Raw genomic sequence first — 16,135 nt, forward strand, 5'->3', positions numbered from 1 at the left:
CTATTGCCTTCTAACAACAATCAGATCTGGAGGGTTTGGGAAGAGGTAGTGGTAAAAAATAGGCAACATGGCTCTCTTCCAGCCCCCCTTGAGTCCAGTTCCATGTGCCTGAACTGACATTATTGCTACTTGATATTTTACTGGAACAAATTCTTACAGGCCATTTTTCCCCATCCAGTAATTCCAGTTTCTGCCCAGAACACTCTATCACTCCTCTTCCAGATAAAGGGTGGAAATGGTAGGCACATCTTACAGATTTTGACAAGGGAACTTCCTGCTGTATGGGTACTATGTCATTTATGGTGCCCTCTCTGCTTTTTCTCTCTAGGCCACCATCTTTAGCAGTTTTTATAATATTTATTTTCTTATGTGTCTCTCTGATAGTTCTGGATAAGGATTATTTTTCATTTCCTCATCTGTCTTTTAGCTGGGGAAAATACAGGGTAAGATCTTATTATTTTTCCTCATTTATTACCTCAGCATGGTAGAAGGTGAGACATGCATTCCAGAACTAATATTGTGGGAATGTTTTTGAGCATTTGCTGAGCTCTGCATTTTCCCCTCTCCTTTCTTCCCTCTAAATGCTTCCTTCCCTTTCCTGAATGCTTTTGGAGAAGCAGAAGTAGAATTGTACTTTCTTCCTTAGAAAGTTATTGTGGCACATATTACTACTATTTACTATATCCAATTCTTCTCTACTTCTGATAGATTGTATTTCTCATTTCTTTGTAGTTAGAGCCAAATGCCTTAATTTGACTGATAAAATATTAGCATAAATAATGTGTGCCACTTCTGGATGGAAGTGCTTAATTGCTAGTTGTTAATTATCCTGTGCCTCCCTTGCTGCAACAATTGAGAGAACACATGTTGATATATAGATTTACAGGATTGAAGCAGTTTGGAATGCTAACCCAACCTGTAGAGAAGAGCTGCCCTGGGGAATCAGCTAATTTGCAACACACTATAGGAGTGAATGATGAGCATTTTTTTTTTTAATTTAGGGGCTACTCTGACAAAACCTGTTTTATCTGGAATGACGTATTCCTCCTCTTTAATACTGAGGTGCCACTTTTTAAATATATGTTGCTCACATCTGCCATTTCTGTTGTTTGCTGCTAATAGATTATTTGCTATTACATTGACTTCCTTTCACTATGTTTGTCTTTGGAAGTGAGATCCTGTGAGTCACTCTACCACTTAACCCAGATATCCCAATATTAGCGTATGGAATAATCCAACATTTTCAATTTTAAAAATGGAAGAAAAATTTAACTTTTTACCCTAGAAAGGATTTTTTTCCTTGACACCACGATGGACATCAGATGCATCCCTTTTCTGTCATCCATCCCAATATACCAAAAAAGTTTTCACTCAACACTCAACTCATCTATCAAACAACTAAAATAAAAAATAAAGAGTGAGAACATGTTTATAGAGGAAGAGAATGAGTTTATTTTGAACTTAAACTTTGAGCTGAATGCAGAAAATCAGCATAAAGTATCAGTTTGTAATTTAAGAAAGAGAAAATGACCTGAAGTATTGAGTGAAGAATCAGGTACAGAGAGATGGCACTTGAAAATATAAGACTTAATAAAATGCTTTAGATAAAGCTTATAATAATAGGGGAGAATAAAGAAAAGAATAAATACCTAGAAATTAGCCCCACCAGGAGAGGGAGTCGGCCAAGAATCTGCAAAAGCAGGAGGACCAGAGAGAATTAAAAAACAAAATGGTGGGGAGAGTCTTAAGATGGAAGGGATGATGTAGACTATCAATGGGGAGAATGAGTTTGATTAGAATGAAGACCAAAGCTATCAATGGTAAGAGCTATTTCCAAAGAATGATGAAAGTAGAAGCTAGAGTATAACCTCCTGACACTACGTTAAAAGCATGTGCAAAGTCGATTCCACAGTTTTCATAGGCATTTTTAAAGGGTCTTGCAGTTGACGAGGAACTAGCATATTCAAGGCTGTCCTACATGATCATGTAGCCCTGAAGCAACTAGGATTCGACTGAATACCTTCTATGTTCGAGGCACTGTTTTAGGCCCTGGAGTTGCAGTATTTAAAGTCTCTGCTCATGGAGCTCCCATCCTAGTCATAGACTGAAAGATGAGGATTAACCTAAAAGATGTCATTTTGCAATACTGAAAAGGGAAACATTATTCCTAAAAGCATAGAATATAAAGAAGCAGTATTTTAAAAGCTGTCGAAGCACATTCATACATACACTAAAACAGTCATTTGATTTTCCATAATTATTTTTGGAAGATGAAGTATACTTTGAATATCCTATTTAGTCGTTAAGTGAAATCAGTAATTTTCTAATGATTTTAGACTCCTGCGCAAAACAAATCTGTGAGAAGCCCTTCTCACTATCTATGCCAACAGACAAAACTATAGACAAAAAAAGCAACAGAAATAAAATTCAGTGATAATTGCTAAGGTAGTACAACTATGTTACCATTGCAAGGTAGTACAACTAATGTAATACCCATTAAGTTTCTGAAGCAATCTCTCATCAAGTAATAGAGCTATTGGGAACATGTCAAAGAAGTCATTCTTCCAGAGATCAACTTTTGACAATATAAGTCATTTTATCTATCCTTACCATGTTTCAATGATCCCCTATTCATTTACAATTGTTCCAGTAGCTTTCAATTATTCTCTTGTGTATTCTACATCATCACAAAGAATGACATCTTAACATGTCACCATGGAAACAAATTTTCCATCAAAAATGTATTTATTGCTAGGTCACTTATGCCATTTGGGGAAGAATTTTTTTTAAAAGTTAAGTCGATGTAGGGGCACCTGGGCAGCTCATTTGATTAAGCGTCTGCCTTTGTCTCAGGTCATGATCTCACGGTTTTTGGGTTTGAGCCCCACATCAGGCTCTGCACTGACAGCTCAGAGCCTGGAGCCTGCTTCAGGTTCTATGTCTCCCTCTCTCTCTTTGCTACCCCCTCCCCAACTTATGCATGCTCTCTCTCTCTCTCTTTCTGTCTCTCTCTCTCAAAAATAAATAAATACGAACTTAAAAAATTAAGTCAATGTATTTACTACTACATAGACACTTTATGGAAAATCACACTGAAGCAATGAAATAAATCAGATTATTTTTAACTAAAAAACTCTACGCAGTTGCAACTTTTTGAAAATATGTATGAAAAACATTTAATCAGGTTTCTCAAGATATATATCCCACTCCATATGATTCTTTTTTATTAATATAAAACACTAGCAACACACTTTGAGTAAATGTTCATTACACAATTAAATCCATAGATCTCATATCCTAAGACTTCATTTCAACCTGACATCGGACTCTCTGTCTTATGCCCTTAGGTTCTAATAATTAACAACAATTTGGGTAGAGATCAGGGAGAAAGTGTGGCCACCTTAAATAACTCTGTGCACCCCTTAGGAAATAAAGATTAGGTAACTTTTAAAACATGTTCCTGAAGATGTTTATCCGTTGCCGCTGACTTAGATCATAGAATCTGGGAGCATTGTACATTTATAAATGAGATTTCAATTCAACCTAAAGTTAATGAGTACCTACTTCAGAGAACTATGCTTAATATATCTGGTTCAAATGGGAGTAACAAATAGCCTTACCTAAGTATATTATAGCTCAAGAATGAAATCAATTAAATGTAAGCTATGTACCATCTGAAAGAAACCCTAGATTTTTTTTACTATATGACAAATATATTAAAAGGTAAATATAGTAGACCCTTTACATTTGCAAAGGCTATTGGGTGAGACTTTGAAACATTGCAAATTTATGAATACCACTAGAGCACCAACATTATTAGAAACAGTGCAGCTGGTCTTTCTCTGCTCCTAGATTTTTATTTGATTGAATATATATTGCACAACACAACGCTTCCTTGCACCTCAATGTCCTGGAGATTTTATGGTAGAATAAATATAACTTAATCTTAAAGCTAGCTGGGTTGCCATCAAATCCACATCGGTCTGCCCACGGCTGTTTTCTCACCCCTACTTCTCATTCTTGGATATGAATCCCCTTGAAGGCATTTTCTTGCATTATAGGTCAGTTTTATCTGCTTTCAAGACATTTTCCTTTCTCTAATCTTTCTTTTCTATGACTTTTCAGTTTTCAAGAAAATCCCTCTGCAGCAAAGTGGTGAGCTGGTGCTACTTCTATTAACTTCACATTTATGAAAAAACAAATAAATGAACTCAAAATTTATCAACCAACTTGTGGTAAAGACTAATTCTGTAGACCATTAACTTCTTCTCTTATTGCTTCAATTTACAGGTGCTTGACTTTTTTTCTGACTCATATCCATATAGAACCCGTCATGCTGTGCTGTATACTCAAGCCACAATCAACTGAAGTTGCTCATTGCCTAAATTGTTATTCCTTATTTGATAAGGCATTTGTACCCATTAAAGCAGATTCCTGACTCAATCTTTCTTTTTGTATATGTATTTTGAACGTAACAACTTGGAGAGTTGCCATGGGGTTCGGGATCCTAATCTTTGATTAGTTTATGAGTTGAGTGATCAGTTCCTTAAAAAAACAAGCAACCCCCTCTTTTGCCCCCCTCCAATTTTGCTTTCTCCGTACTTCTATCATAGCACTAAAACCTGGCTTGGGCAATCAATTAGCTTAAAAAAAAACCACCACAACAACAACGTATTTTTATCAGTTCGTGACAGTTTCTGCCATACTTGATGCCAGAACAGAGAAACAAGGCCACATTACGATACGGAGCAGAGGTAACTGGCTAGGTTTGCTCACTAGTTAAATGACTCAATCTTTCATATGAATCAGTGAAGCATATATTATTTAAGGCAAAGCAAATCATCACTCAGGGTCATTATATGACTGCTAAACAAATATTTTTAACTGAGGTGTTTATTTTAACTGGTCATGTACTCATTTCTCTGCACATTTTTTATATGACCGCAAAATTTTTGTACCAACCACCCAAATCATCTAAAATTTGAAAAATATATATGAGGACAACTACTACAATATGATAATATAAAATAAAAATACTATATTTCAGATAAGGAATAGTACATGCTAATCAATGAAGTTTTTTAGGGAAACATCATTTATGTAAAGCAATTATCCAGAAAAAGCAAGGTAGGGCTAGTGTTATCTGAATTTCCTTTCAGGTATGCACAATTATTTCTCCCTCTATTACATATTTATGGAGACATTGTGTTTTACGAAACATCATAATTCCTTAAGCTTGTAAATAGACCACTAAATATGGCAGCACTTTGGGAAGGATGTCTCAGAGAAATATGTAAGAAATATAATGATGTCGTACTTGCAAGTATTTTTAGTCAGGACAAAGATGGGAGATTCAAAGTCCAGTGGTTCAGGTGAGTTCAAAGGCACACCCCTTAGCTAGGGACCCACTAAGAATCTTTTAGTTTTAGAGCCTAATAACAACTTCCATAAAGGCCATGAACCACATTAATAATGGACTTAATGTTAACATTTCTTCTAAGCCAGTACTTGAGTAGGTCAGTGGGGAGGGGATGGGAAGTAACAATTATTTTGTTACTCGATTTTCAATTCTGTCTTCCATCATACTTATACCCTAAGATGCAGTCAGCAAAGGATAAAACTTAACATGGGAAGTAATAATTCGCTAGAAATAGTAGTTGTCACTTATGTAACACTTTGTGTTCTTAGAAGGCAAGTACATATAGCACATATAAACCTACCAACAACCCTTTGAATTCAGGGTAGATATTATCATTATAGTAGATGAGGGATCTGAGGCTTCACATGGTTAAAGAACTTGTCCAAATCACTCGATTTGGAATTTGATTTCTTCTTGTCTCAGGATTTCAAGTTCTAAACCACTATGCTTACTTTTTTCGCTAGAATAGTCAATTATTAACCATAAAGAAGAAAAATAAAAACCTTCTAAGCAGAGTTGAAGCAAATTTTCTTTTTATTTTCTCTTCTTGTTACTGCTCCAAACCCAAACATACTAATACATATAAAATCTTACTATAAATATTAACTTTTTACTTTATTCGTTCATTTCCTAATATAATTTAGCTTGATGTCCAGTCTATTCTCTTTTAAAAAGTAACTACAGAGTACACATTCAAATCCTTTTGTTAATAGAACAACTTATTTGGATGTTAAGAGAGTAATTTAAAATATTATTTTGAGTAATAACACAATATAACATTACAATTTTATATTATTTATGATGGCATTTAAAATATGGTACTGCTAGTGACTATTGCCTATTGTGCTCATTGAACATAATTATTATAATGTAATTAGACTTTTCTTTTAATGGTTGTTTATATCCTTAATTTTCCACATACTGTACAAATCTTATTTTTATAAGGTTAATTAGAATTACTCCGTCTAGAAGACCAGCATTCTTGCTATTTAGGAGTTTTAACCAGATTATGATGAATACTTCACATTTGCCTTTGAAATAACAGATAATACTGTATGTCTTATGTGGCCATATTTTGAGCCTTAAGATTGTAAGTGATACATTAAGAAATGATCAAATAATCAGTTACCATACTCCAGCTTAATTCAGCAACTAATGTATGACTCAATTAGTTTCTTGGGTTGTTTGTTACACAGAAAACACATTTAAAAATTATAGCTGGGCGTACTGAAACAGAGTGGGCCAAAACTTGAGTGGTGAGACGTACTTTACTGGTTTTTTATAAAAAGAAATAATTCTAAGTGATTTTTAAACAACTTTACTTACAGAAACACACAGACACCTTTCTTTGATTTTCAGAACTGTAGTAAGTATTTCAAGGGTACATTTACATTTTAGAATTTATATCTTCACGTGAATTCATGGTCTCTTTTACGGGTTTCTAAAATAATCCTAAAAATGGTTTCCTTACCTGTTAGCAGTACTCTCTACATTAATTCCATATTGCACAGCCAGATTAATCTCCTAAAATAGATTCTGTTTATGCTACTCCCCACCCCTGCTCAAAATCCTCAGTAGTTCCTGACTTCCTGCCAGATGAATGGCAGATTTCCTCTACCTGGCATTCTAATGATGGCATGGTCTGCCCACAATCTAGTTCTTTCTTGCTCTGTCTCTCGTCACTTTCCTACCCACATCCACACTGAACATCTAGTTGATTATTTGCCGTATTTGCATCTTTTTTTACCTCTCTCTCATGCTGCCACTTTTAACCCTTCCCCTCATAGAATTAGAAATTCTCTGAATTCATGATGTTGAATTAAATAAATTAAATGGTCTATACCAGGGGTCAGCAAACTTTCCTGTAAAGGGCCAGATAATACATATTTGGAGCTTAGTAGGCTATACATTCTGTGTCACAACTGTTTAACTCTGCTATAGTGCAAAAGCAGCCATAGACAGTACGTGAAATGAATGAGTCTGGCAGTGTTCCAATGAAACTTGTTTACAGACACTGGAATTTGAATTTCACGTAATTTTTCCATGTCACAGAAATAGTATTCTTCTTTTCACTTTCTTTAATTATTAAAAAACATAAGAATACATTTTTAGCTCATGGACTATACAAAACCAAGCATGGGTCAGAGTTGGCTTGCAGGCCATAGTTTCCTGAACCTTTGTCAATACAGTGGGATACTATGTAGTCATTAAAGAGAATGGAGTAGATCTATATAAAGTGATATGGAATGCATTGTTATTTATTAAAGCAAAAGCTGAACACTATCCTGGCATGATAACTTTGGTAACTTTTCTTTTTATATTTTTCATATGCTATTAACTTTATTCCAGGAAAATAACTAAAAACCTATGAAATGTTTGAGATAGCAGATTGGGGAGGAAGAATTTTGCTTTCATAGTATTCCTTTATGACCACTTGGATTTTCTGTCCTTGGTCATGTATTATTTTTATTATTAGCAGTATTTAAAGCATCAAGAGAACTTCTCTGTGAGCTAGAGTTATGGATCATTTGTTTGATTTTATCTTTACCTTTTTTTCTGTAACACAAATCCATTTTAAATTGCCTATTCTTCAAGTCAAGCAGAGCAGTCATCTTTTCCCTTTTTCAGCCCAAGCGGTTTTTCTTTCCTTCCTTTAGTCCTTTCCCCCACCCCCACCCCCACCATGCGCACAATATAGAATTAACAAAAGCTGCTTATCAACTCCTTATGGAGATTTTTTTTCCAGATTAGCATACATATTTATTTATGTTATATCCTTGTGGGCACATTCAGATGATAGTCTGTCATATTGCCTCCAGGGTATTGAGTATTCCATGCATTTGCCTCCTACTCATAAGACCATATTGCTGTACAAGTGAAACTAAAGCTACTAGAGAGATACCTGAGTGCATTCTCATCCTAAGAACTTTGTACTTTGAACAAAGTCTTTAGAGTTTTCAACATGGGAAAAACACATCTTGTGCAGAGGATCAGGAATTAGAATGCCATTGGGCTTCTCAATGCCCACACTGAAAGCTAAAACAAAATGAATTAGAACCTTAAACATTCTGAAAAAAAAAATTACTTCCAAATTGGAGTCATATAGTCACTCCTGTTATCAATCAAGTGTGAAGGTAGAGTAAAGACATTTTTAGATATGCAAAGTCTCAAAAATCTTCTTAAGAAGCTACTGGAGGAAGTGCTCCACCAAAAGAAGGTGGTAAGCCAAGAAGACATGATTTGTTAACTCAGGCCACACTAGGTGACTTAAATAGTAGACTTCTTTCTCACAGTTCTAGGGGCTGGGAAGTCCAAGTTCAAAGTGCTAACAGATTCGGTTCTAGTTGAGGGCCCACTTTCTTGTTTGCAGATGGCCATCTTTTCACTGTAACCCCTCACGTAGTGGAAGGGGGTGAGGGAGCTCTCTGTGGTCTCCTTTACAAGGTCACTAATGTCACGTATAAGGGCTCCACCCAAAGGCCTACCTCCTCATACCATAACACTGAAGGTTGGAATTTCAACATATGGATTTTAAGGGAGATAGAAACATTCAGTCCACCTCACGTGGGATCCAGGAAACAAGGGATCCAAGATAAGAAAGAGAATTCTCAGGATGTTAGTGAAGGGAGATCCCATAGTGATGGTGTACCAGACATTCAAGGCAACCAGAAGATGCCAGGAGACTTTTTCAAAAACATAAAATTAATATAATATCTGATATATCTATACATTTTGAGAAGAGAGTTACATGAGGAGTTTGCTGTTTCATAATTTATAAATACATAGAAAATGTAGCAAACAAATACAACCATGACAGTCATTAACCCAAAGGAAAAGAGCTCTTAAGAACTGAATATCCTCATCTGTTTCAAATTCTAAGACCTTAGGTCAGTAATTTGAAATTAGCCAAGGCAGGAGTATTTGTACCATTGAAATCAGCAAATTGAACAAATCAGGACTTTTTTTCTTTTCAGAGAATCAGTTTACCAGAACACCAGTAGTATTTGATTCAAATCTGAGTTGAGCTTGTACAGTCACTTCAATGTTGTGAATGCTGAATGTTAGTCTGATTAAAATCATAATATAACTTTATTGGGAGGATGGGGTGGAGGCGTGATAAGGAGTACATGTGTGGTGGGAGCAAAGGAGTAAAGGAAACTAAACCTTTAACCCTCACATCCAGGGACTCAATAGCTAATGTCTAATATAGAAAACTACAGAATTTGAATTATTCAGAGAAAAGAATAACCTATGGGAAGGAGGGTTGGACAACTCTCATTTTTCATATCAAACTTTTACAACAAATCTTAGAAAATTATCTGATTCTTTAAACTGTTGGAGTTTCTAAGAAAATAAATTTAAAACCTGACAATGGAAAAGTAAATAGATTGTGAATTTTCACGATTTTTGTTTATAAATTGCTTGAAACGTCACACTGAGCAAACATACCTATGTGTCCAAATAGTAATAGTGTGCCGTATAGCGTGTCTGAGGTTCTGTTTACAGGTTCTTTTGTGATTCATACCAACTCTTCTTTCCTCACTATCCCTGTTGCCTGCCTGACAATCTTCTGTTATTTTCTGTGCCTTCCTCGGTTTGCCATATAAGCACCACAACACTCCCACTGAATTCTGGATGCTTTTCTGTCGTACATTGCACGGCCACACATACACAACACACACATGTGCACATTTGTAACACTGTGTGTGTATGTGTCTGTGCATACACACACACAAGGAATGATATTTTTCATGGTTTATTTGAGCCTGAAATTCTGGAATCATATAAAACAAGAGAAAAAAGATTAAACTCAAGTTACTTTTGAGTTTACAACTTTTAATGATTCTAAGAATTATCGGTATGAATTCTGTTATATATATAAAATAGAAAATCCAATTAAGAGTGGCTTGTAAGAAAGTATTAGCACATGTTAAAGGAAGTGCAGAATGTGGGCAGGCTATAGGTTGATTCATTCAGTGGCCCAACATTACCATCAAGGCACATTTCCATGTGTTTATTCTGCTTTGGCTTCGTCCTAAGGCTGGTTAACTTCCTGGAGATTAGATGGCTGCCAAGAGCAGTCAGGGCCACTTGATGTGTTGTTTACCTTTGACACGAGAGAAGAAACAGAGATTCCATTACTCTGCCAGAAGAGCAATGAAGAACTTTCTCTGATGTTTGCAGCAAATCTCTCCTTGTGTTTTATTGATCAAAAATGAGTCATGTGCCCATTTAGAAACTAATTACTGGCAAAATGATTGCCGTTGAAACAACTGGTCCTACCTCTGGAGTGGAGGGTCAGGCAGCTTCCCGTGAGGCACTTGGGCTATGTGTGGAAGAGGGGATTACTGAACAAATTTTAAGTTCTACTTAGGGAGACTTTGGTAATGGAAACTGGGTAAGCAAGGGAAGCATCTATTACAGATGGAAAAATAAGAATGCCATACCAGGATGTTTTCAGATCTTGCAATCTTGTTTCCAGGTCAACTCTGTATTTTTATTGGTTGTGACTTTTGGAAACAGATCTGCAATAATTCATTAGGATGTTAATATATTACGATGTGCCTTCCGTGATTATTGGCTGATTCACTGCCATCTGGTCAAGCAAGAGATACATTATACAAAGCAAAATAGGAAAAAACTGAATGGAATAAAAATATCATGTAAAATAAGATATATGAATTAGAAATAGGTTCCGAAAAGTGACACTCATTTGGGGGGGGGGCTATACTAAAAAGTCCTTTGTTTTATTTGTTCATAATGTGGCAGATATTTTCCAAAAAAAGCCAAGTTCTTCAATAACTTGTTAAATCATTTTTCTTTCCCAGAATCCTCTATCCTTCTGTAATGATCATGTGGACTTTATGGTTAGCTTGACCAAGGTGCTACCTTGTAGATATTGGCTATTCTCAACTATTTTTCAAATTTTCATTATTTAGTGTATGGATCAATATCACTTTATTTCTGTCAGAATTAAAAAGAAGGATAACTCATTTTTGCTTATAACTACTCTTAAAATTCTGAATCCTTAAAAACAGTAGATTAAAAACATAAATATTCTATATGTGTGAACAATCCAAGCGTTATACTAAATTATTGTGCTGATTCTTTCCTCCATATCATTCAAATTCTTGATTTTTCTGTTGTAGACATTATCTATTGATCTCTCACTATGGGAAAAGTATACAGTTAAGGATTTAGCATCCCTTCTGTCCTCCGCCTACTACACATGTACCCCTGACATCTCCCCACCCATTCTCCCAGTAGAGTTATATTATCATTTCCATTAGATAAATATTCAGTATTTATACTATTATGACATATCAACTCAATTTAGAACTGAGTGATGTGTCAGTGATATATTTAGTAAAGTGTAGGAAAAAACTACAGATATTTTTGTGTTAGAGTATGAGTATGAGTAGAACTGGCATTCTATTCTAGTCTCTTCTCTCTCTGCTTAAAGAATTTTTACCTTGCTTGGTTTTAATAATTGGTAATTTGATCATCTGAAACTTCTCTTACCTTTTAACAAATTAAAGCTATGCATACTTTCTGGCTTTGTGTGCTACCTTGCTTTCCTGAGTTCCCAAGATGGTCTCCCATATTTCCACCTGCCTGCATTTGTGTACATAGCTTACTTTTCATTTGTTACTTGATAGATAATATCTAGACATTTTCTCCTGGATTTCCCTTTTACACATTAGATACAATCATGTATTAGGGTTCTCTATGTTCCAAGTGGCCAAATATTATTCTTTCTTTGAGCTTGACAGAATGCTCCCAAAAGATGCTCAGGCCTTGTTCTTTTGTTGTTTTCCTGCATAGATTTTGCAGCCACTTTAAAAGCACTTGAGAAATACTGCCTTATTTGAAGAAGGAATTAAATACAATTACATAGAAATAAGTACAATTAAGTTAGAGTTTCGTGTAGGGCTAAGTCTAATATGACCTTAGCCACAGAGGTGGACATTATTGTGATGGGTGAAAAGAGCAAATGGTATGATTCAGGTTTTATGAAGACCATCAGGGATACAGAAATCACACCAGCATACCTCTAGCCCAAATAATAGTAGTACGTATCCAAAGTACAAAAAGAACGGACCACTTAGCACTCACTGCATAAGAAATTCTTAAATACAGACACTAATATGCTTCAAAGAGTCCATGTTCTACAACATGAAAGGTAAAAGAATAAAGTCTTTCTTCCACTACCTGTATAAATCCAAGATTGGTTTATAACACTCCAAATTAGCTACCATAACTGCCTATTGCTATATATACCTCTAATTACTTCTGATGTCCTAAAACTGTTCCGAGGTAATATGTGTGGAAAGGCTTTGAGAGAGTCCCCAACAAATGTTATGTGTTATTAGTAATTTAACAAGTTTTTCTAATAAAAAGAGCATGTATACTACAGAACTGGCAAGTAGAAAGATTTTTCTTTTTCATTTTAGAAGTGCATCTAAAATCTGCATAAACAAAAACAAATTACCACTTTCTTTGTCTCCACATCACTTGAACCACAAAAACTCACCTACCCATGTACTTCATCTGCTAATATTTTGGTTTTATATCCTGAGTTAAAATGTGAGATCATTCTCCCCCAATTTAATTTTTTTGACAGTGAATATTTATACTAAATTTAAATTAAGTGTAAAAGAGCAGATTGATAAGAACACCAAAAACCTTGTAGATCAACCAATAACACCAGCTGTCCAAATTATTCTACAGCATTGCAAAGGTTCCTCTAAACTGCATATTTATTGCTGGATACATTCCATCCATATGACGTACAAATTTGAGATTTATACTTTTAAACATAATAAGATGGAGTTCTGCCATGCCTACTGGGTGATAAGTAAATGCATACACAACCAATTTGGTTTAAATCTCAGTCCATAATATTTTTGCATTAATCTTAGGCCATACGAATTTTTTTTTTTAGATCAAGTACTTATAATTGTAAAAGGTACAATCTCTTTCCTATATACTTTCTCCTTAAGGTTTCATAAAAACCTCAAGGGGAAATATGAGAAATACAACAATATCATTTCTATTTCACGCACTTGTAGAATCCTGATAAAACAAAGGCATTTATTTAAACAATGGCTCTAGGTAATGCTTGATTGCTAATAAGTGAGTCAATAGGTAAAATGTGTCTTTTAGAGCCTTTACTATTTCTCCTATAGCCAAATAGTTTAGAAATAAATAAATTATTAGTGGCTGAAATATGCAGAGTAATATCACAATGCATGCATTCATGACACTTTAAGAGAAACCTCACTAATTTTGAAAAAAATGGAAAATGCTGGGCAAAATTGCTGGGCAAAAATAAAGAATATTTTTAACAAATGAGATTTTATTTCACATGTATGCAATAGTTGGAATTAGACTGGAAAGAATTACTTGATTGTTGCTTTCATCAATGGACAAGTCTGTTTAATTAGTAAATGTTTCATTATGTAAATGAGGGTTTCTGGAGTGCTGAGAGGTAATCTGTTCATTTAATCCTTCACATCATCTACATAATCTATATAATCTCAATTTATACTAACCAAGAAAAAAGATTAAGGGAGGCAAATGTTAGCCTCAATGCTGAATGATCCCTAGTTCAGAATTTAGAGTTTTAAGAATTAACATTAATGATGTTTTACTATCCTGATCAATAATCAAGTGACACATGAGGTATTTAGAGTGTTGAAAATTCTAACTTCAAATTTTCTGCATTATTAGCATTATTGTTGCTTGAGAGCAGACATATCATATTCTTGAACTTGTTTGAGGCTAGGCCTATTCGATAGCCAGCGATTCTTAGGAATTCAACTAATACAGTTCTAGTAATACACCAGAATCTTCCCATTCATAGATTTATAATGCTATTCTGTATTTATTAGCTTAAAACACACCCTCTTAAAGTATGTTTTCATGTGTAATATATGCTAAATTGCTAATTCTTCTGACTTTGTCTTCAGCCAGTTTTTCTTTCTACAAAGTCATCACCAAACTAGAATGGCCAGAACTCAGGTTGTGAGCAATAAAAAAAAAAAAAAAAAAAGATATGCTACTTATATAGTTTTATCTAGTCCTTTAATTTTTTTCTATTTTGTGTATAGATTTAATATATATCACATTTGTATAGTACTATATATGTTTATCATTTGTAAATATGTAAATTGAAGTCCACTGAAGGTACCAGCTTAAATATTCATTTTATGTAAAGTGGTTTAAGGATAATTGATACAAGGGTTTTCAGATGTTGTAGTCAAATTTCCACAGTTTTTCACTTGTTACATGTATTTTTAAATGTTATTTCCTAAAAGATAATAAAATACTTCCTGATCAGGCATTCAGACTTGTCTTTTGTCTTCTTTACTGCTTAATACACTGCCTACTTTAATGAAAGTTGAATTTTTTCTCTTTGTTTGCAGTGATAAAGTGTCATGAACTCTTGATGCCTAAGCAGTTTTTTAAGTCTTTTTTCAACATGATGTTGACTGATCTTCTTACCATGACTTGAAGTTCATTTTTTCAAGTTGTAAACCAGATTTTAATTTCCACTCTGAGTGCCTTGTGACCTGATGGAAGTTGAAAGGCTACCATGATTTGTTCCTTATTGGCCTTTTATTGAGTCAGCTAGTCCCTAGGACTTTTTACCTACCCTCATGCAATGAATATGCACTGTTAATATAGCCATAGACAATATTTGGTGCATATTATGGTTATTGTTGTTCCTGTTGATGTCATTTTTATTGCTATAGACTTTTGACTTATAATAATAATCACAAAATGAGCAGAAGCCAGAGCTGTGCAACTAGAGGCTTTTTCTTTTTAACAGCTATTGTTAGCTCTGGGTATAACACGTAAGGTTCAAACCTTTTCCTAAAATAACATAACTTGAGAAAGGCATGATTAGGCTCAAGGAAAGTTTTCTTTTATTTGTGATTTGTAATATAATAGCATTGTGTTTGTTTAAGGTGAATAGGAAGTAGATGTGTTTATGAGTCTGGTATGAGTGTCAGAACTTCCTCTTTTTACCACTGTGTAAGACAAAGCCTGGCACATAGTAGGCATTCAGTAAATAGTGAATGGGTGGATGGATGGATGGATGGATGAAAAATAAAAATAATTTTATTTAACAGAATTCCATGAAAAAATTCTAAAGCTCTTTTGAATCATTTAATACCATGGGCTTTGGTTATCATTGAATCATAAGAGTGCTGAATTCAGTACTTGAAATGGAAAATGTCTCTACAAGGTACTATGTAAGACAAAGTAATTTGCATATAGAGATATATTTTTGAAATATGGTTTACTAAAAGAAGGTGTATAAACTAGCTTGTTTTAAAAACAATAAATTATAGCAAATTGATATAATAGAGCTAGATAAAATAAACAATATAATGCTACATTTTAAATTCACATTTGTAGTTGCTCAACTATAGATTACCTAAATATGTACTGAATGGGGCCAAAGATAATACCATTGACCCACTACCATGAAGGCATGGGAATTATTTTTCTGTAAGTGGTTATAGATAGTGATAATCCATATATGTTGCTTTGACCTTCTTCCCTTTGGGACCAAAGGCATATCTTTTGTAGATGCCTTAAGAGAATTAACTTTATTCTGTGCTATGCCAAAGCACAGAATACAGCTAATTGCTGTCTCCAAAGATCAAAATGATCCTCTGGCCTCATTGGCATCATTCCCTAATC

General features: G+C 34.5%; 1 long non-coding RNA gene across 1 annotated transcript in view; it reads left to right on the plus strand.

Moving 5' to 3' along the window:
- The window catches only part of LOC125911325 (uncharacterized), an 81,459-nt gene extending 77,016 nt beyond the window's left edge, over positions 1-4,443 (plus strand). The window contains exon 2 of the long non-coding RNA XR_007454313.1: positions 4,291-4,443. This is a non-coding gene — a long non-coding RNA (uncharacterized LOC125911325). The remainder of the gene's footprint in view (positions 1-4,290) is intronic.
- Positions 4,444-16,135: the final 11,692 nt, after the last annotated feature.

The sequence above is a fragment of the Panthera uncia genome, assembly GCF_023721935.1.
Source record: "Panthera uncia isolate 11264 chromosome C1 unlocalized genomic scaffold, Puncia_PCG_1.0 HiC_scaffold_3, whole genome shotgun sequence".
In the NCBI taxonomy this organism is placed as follows: domain Eukaryota; kingdom Metazoa; phylum Chordata; class Mammalia; order Carnivora; family Felidae; genus Panthera; species Panthera uncia.